Source organism: Peromyscus eremicus, chromosome 4 (genome assembly GCF_949786415.1).
Source record: "Peromyscus eremicus chromosome 4, PerEre_H2_v1, whole genome shotgun sequence".
Classification (NCBI taxonomy): Eukaryota; Metazoa; Chordata; class Mammalia; order Rodentia; family Cricetidae; genus Peromyscus; species Peromyscus eremicus.
Window position 1 is genome coordinate 19,349,652 of NC_081419.1, and position 5,773 is coordinate 19,355,424.

Below are 5,773 nucleotides of genomic sequence, written 5' to 3' on the forward strand. Positions count from 1 at the left end.
CTTGCATGCACTTCCATTTTCAAACACACAGTGACTAGATGAACCATGTCATCCTAGCAAATTATCTCTTCATGTGATCTCCTCTTGTGGTCATCCAAAGTGAGTCAACATTAATATTTTTCTTGTTAATTGAAAAGGGATCATTTAAAACTTCCTTGTTTACTTTCCTACTCTTCTCAGATAAATAACCCAAGGGAACATAGTTTAGTCTTTCCAGTCTTTGACAATTTCACCAAAGTTATGTAGCTTGTTTAATTAATAAAGGTTAAATACATCACAGTTTTTAGCACTCAGTATGTTTTATTTAAATTGATCATCAGTATTAATGAGAAAAATATCACTTCAGTACATTCTCTAATGAGAGCCAATATGTGTGTGTTGGGGGGGTCCATATGCTTGCATGAATGTACTTCCTTTTCTCTGCTGATAATGTGCATTGATTCATTTTATGAATATTATTGATTAATCTTATAAAATTATCTACATCACAGTAATACATGTTGATGGGTTACCATATGATTTAGTGTGGATATACAGGAGAATCATGTGGAACATTTTATGCTCTTCTATTAATTCTTTATGACAAAACAGTACACAATGGTTCTCTATGGTCTTCTCCTGCATAGCAAGTAGCATACCAGAATTTCTCAATCACATATTGCCATCCCTTAGTGATCTTTGGTCACAATGCAATTCTTTTGTGTCTTCATTTGAACAAATGAACTAGTCTTAATTTATCATGGAAATAGAGAACAAATAATTCATGAACAGAAAAAATATTCATATATTAGGAATCTTTGTCATATACTATTAGGCCTATGCTGTCATGAAGCATATACAACAGCAGCTCATTCAAGGCTCAGGACGAGACTCCAGAAGCAGAAAGAAGAGATTCTAAGGGGCTGTTACAAATGAGCTACAATCTCTCCTTTACAGTTAAAACCTGTGCTTTTATGTTGTCTTGCTCACCTCCTTCAAAAATTAAAATGCAGAATGAATTAAAAATCAGGTTGAAGTGCCATTAAGAGCTCTTTGAGAGTGCTGGGCGGTGGTGGCGCACGCCTTTAATCCCAGCACTCGGGAGGCAGAGCCAGGCGGATCTCTGTGAGTTCGAGGCCAGCCTGGTCTACAAAGTGAGTTCCAGGAAAGGCGCAAAGCTACACAGAGAAACCCTGTCTCAAAAAACCAAAAAAGAAAAAAAAAAAAAAAAAAAAAGCTCTTCGAGAAAGTTATCACCAACAGCAATTGATAACTCTTTTTCTACCTTACTGTATGTATAGTTTCTGTGTTCTCATAGACAGTTGATTAATTGATAATTACTGCCTGCCTTCCTGGAATATACAAATTTACTAGGAATTAGTTAAACTAACCCTTGGTTTTAAGACAGTAACAAATTATTACACATAATAGAACTTGCATTGAAGTAGTAAGCCTACAAAGATGTTGCGCTCTGTACTGTTTATTTATTTAAAATTGTTTCTAAATTAACATTATATCTTTTCTAGACATACTCATTAGCCTCTTGATAGGAAAAGTATGGTCCCTGAGCTGACCCTCAAGAACAAAATGACTGGGCTGTAGATGTTTTTTGGAGGTGGTTAATTTTAATGCTTTAATGAAAGTTAACATATTTAATTCTTGTGTACATGTTTTATAAAAAACCTTTTCAATATTTTTAAGATGTTATTGCTATTCAGTGTTCATGAAAAAGCACAAATAGATTATGTTTAAAGAGTAGTAATATTCTTGGTATATATCTAATCTAACCCTACTCTTCTCATATTTTGATATAAATGTATTGTTTTCTGTCTCTTGAATAATGTACATATATTCATTATTTAAATGAAAATAATACAGATGATTTAATCCTGAAATCTCTTTGAAGTTCACACTCCAAAGCTGAATATATTATATCTATAAATATTTACTCATTAGATAAGTACCTTCATGACTATTTTGGAAATTATTATCTTTTCAGGCAGTCAAACGGCTTTTCAAAAATTTTAAAGTCATAGTAAAAACACCTTTAAAAAGAACTGCATGCATAATATATAAATTAAGGGGAAAAGTTCTAGGGTACTCATTCAATATTAGAATGTTATAGCCACATAAACATGAAGAATATTTTATCTTTATAGTCTATTCCAAATTGTATGCAGCACTTAGGCACTGGCATTGTGCAGTGTATTTTACTGAGAATGAAAGACTGAGTGAGATGAATTAAATCATGTCAAGAGTGCTGTTTTAAACAGTCTCAAGCTAGATGCTCCATTGTATGATCATTGATCTTAGCTTTGGCTCAAGTAAAGATCTCCTTCCAGGCCTTACATCTCTTAGTGTTCTAGACCAACATAAAAACATGCAATGGGAAAAATTCTAGTCATCACCTAGTCTAATAGTTTATTTGATGAAGTGAGACAAAGAGAATGGTGACTTACTCTCTCATCTTCTTTTTTCTGAGCCATGGCTTTTCCCATTCGACACTTTCTTTCCAGGGCCCAGAACTCCTATTGCTTTGTTTCCTTTTGTTATATTGCAATGTTACATTACATCAAAATGAATGTACATAATTTCTGATATAAGAAACATGACGAAGTTAATTGTGAAGATGAGATGAAGTGAAATGTGTGCTTAAGGTTTCTGTTCATGTTCATTTAGTCAACTTATCAATTATTGTTTTCTGATATTCAAATAAACTCAGAAATTCTCATCATGCAAAGAATCCAAAGCTCCAAATTTTGTATTCACACAAATAATGCCTTAACCAAGTAGCAAATACTTCCACTTGGGCATTGTAGTATGTGTCAGGCTGGCAAAATTAGTGAGCTCCAGCTTCAGTAAGATCCTCTCTTTAAAGAATTAAAGTCAATTAAGGAATACTGGTAGTAGAACTATTCTTTCTCACAAAGAGAACACTAATTGTTGATGCAATATCAAGTGGTCCACTCTGAAAGCATACATACAGCTAGCATTATACAGACCAAGCAGGCTGTATTTATGCATTTAGGGAAATGAATATAACATATTAAGCATCAATTAAAGAAAGAAGAGGGGCATGAATTTGAAAGAGAGATATATGCGAAGGTTGGGAAATAAAAATAAGGGGGAAGAGGGAAATGAGTTAATTACATTAAAATCTTAATAAAATAAATAAATAAAGAATTACCTAAGACAGAGTGCCTGTGTGGCCTGGGCAGGCATCTCCATGATGGGTAAAATGACCTGCAGATGTCCCATGCAACCTGTCAGAAGCTCATTTTTTAGTAAAAGGGGAACCTATAGGGCTCTGACCCCTGTTTTAGGTAACTTTTGCCTTGCTCGCTGACCTTGACCTTGATATCCTCCCTATGCTAATTTCCTGCCAGGTTTCACCCTCCTGAATGCTTAAGGGAAGTTTCTTGTTTGTGTATCCTGCATAATGGGTGTTATCAGCTTAGATGCAAGATTGTAAAACATCAGTAGTGAACTTCTGCCCTCTGGGGTTCTCCCACTGTGCTATAAGCCTGTATTTAAGACCTCCTCCCTACTTCAATAAATGACATTAGGCATAAAAAAAAATTAAAAAGAGGATAGGGAGTGTTCTTAATTTGCTCTTGGGTTTGACCTAAATGGGGCAGCAAGGAAGTAAAGATAATTCAGACATAAGTATACAGAAAATGAGACAGACTAGTTTATCTGAGTAGGAGCAGTCTCTACAAGGGAACACTACAATGCCCAAGTTTTTATGGTGGTGTTGGGATCTGAATTCAGGCCTATGGCTGGGTAGTGAATATTTTCCAGATTAAGCCATTCTCTCCTAGACCTTAGATATACTGTTGATGAAAGTAACTACTGAAACTTTATTTTTGAGATAATTTTAATCACATATATGTCCTTTGAGCTCCATGATGAGATTCACATTTGAAATAAACTATAACATACTGTAATAGAAAATTTAATGGTTCTCACATCAAAACTTTTCATATCTCAAATTATTCTCAAATTAAGAGATGATAACAGAAAAAAAGTATGGAATCCAATTAAGCATGGGGATTTGTAAATAGATAAAAGTATGCTCTTGGTCTTCAGGACATGCCTTACAGATTATTCCCATCATATAATAGAGCTTTTAAGAGTCTTAAGATTGTCAGACAGTGGTCATATGGGGATCTAAGATCAAAAGACCTCATCTGTAAGATATTTGTGGAGAGAGCTGGGCGGTGGTGGCGCACGCCTTTAATCCCAGCACTCGGGAGGCAAAGCCAGGCAGATCTCTGTGAGTTCGAGGCCAGCCTGGGCTACCAAGTGAGTCCCAGGAAAGGCGCAAAGCTACACAGAGAAACCCTGTCTCAAAAAAAAAAAGATATTTGTGGAGATATCTTTCTCTAAATAAGTATTATAAATGACTTCCAAGAAAGAAATATATAAGCTTTTAAAAAAATTGTCTCAGTTTGTTCTGAAAAACTATCTTTCTCTCTAGTTATCTATCTGTCTTTCTTTCCATCTGTCTGTCTGTCTATCTACCTATAATCTATTTATGTAGAGAAAGATACAAGACAACTTGTATCTCTCTTTGGGTAATTATTTTGGACAGAAAGGTAACTGTAAACATGACTCTGTTACAAGAGCATTTCTTTTTGTTCTTAATTATTTTTATTCATAGTCATAAATTTAACTCTGCAATCCAACTAGACTTGGAGGGGAAGGAGGAAAATACTGAACCCAAAGAACTTCAGTGAGAGCAGAGATTATAGGGTATTTTGAACAATTGGAGTAGGGGTGCTCTCCTGAGCTACAGAAGGAATGGTCTGGTGGGTAAGATGTGCACAAGTCAAAAGAATAAGTGTTGTCCACAATTGGAAATTGTGATCCTCTTGCAGTCTTTGCCTATTCTGGACCCAAAATACTTCATGGCTTCTATGACTCTTATGTCTTCCTTCACCTTCCCAAAGACCACATATTTGCCATCCAGCCACTCAGCCTTGGCAGTGCAGATCAAATAAAAGGAGTGGGGTGGGAACTATTTGTGTTTGGTCCAGCACTTGCCATGGGCAAGATGCCAGGACCTATATGCTAGGATGAAGTTCTCACCCTCCAATTTCCCCAAAGATGGATGTGCCACCAGTGCTATTATGACTTTTGAAGTCACCACCCTGGCACATAAATTCTGGAATAACTCAGTGAAAGGAGGAACGCTTATATACAAATCCTTTTTCTCCAATGCTCACAGCATGAAAGTTTTCTGCTCTTTGGAACTTTGTTTGCAAATAGCTTGAAGAGACATGGCCCAAGGGCTTGCCATCAGTGTGATGTGAAAGAACTTAATGAAGTTGACCATGGCTGCAGAAAGCAGTGACCAGGGGTAGCAGCATCTGCAAAGCCACAAGATCATTTCTTAAGGAAAAGAAACAATGATTGCAAGGTTGGAGCCAAGATATTTATGAGAGAACTAAGTTCTGTCAAGAATCCTTTCAAGGAAGTGGGACTGTGTCTAACCAAGGAATGAGCTTCATGTGCCTGCCCAGGTTGTAGAATTGCTGTACAATAATGATTTGTCTCTAAATTCCCCTTCAATTCCCCAACATTGTGTAATTGTAAGAAGATATATGTTCTGTCTGCTTTTCAATTCCTTCTACACAGCTCCACATGCATGTATCATACACATACTTATCACAGGCAATTATTAAAATAACATTTTATTTTCTGTTTATATAAAATAATGAACGTGTATGGAATAGTAGCTTTACAACATAAATGATATTATTAACATGCAATCACAGAGGTATTGCTGGGC

General features: G+C 35.8%; 1 pseudogene; it reads right to left on the bottom strand.

Annotated features, from left to right (window-relative positions):
* Positions 1 to 4,810: 4,810 nt before the first annotated feature.
* LOC131907711 (peptidyl-prolyl cis-trans isomerase A-like) lies at positions 4,811 to 5,326 on the bottom strand (annotated as a pseudogene).
* Positions 5,327 to 5,773: the final 447 nt, after the last annotated feature.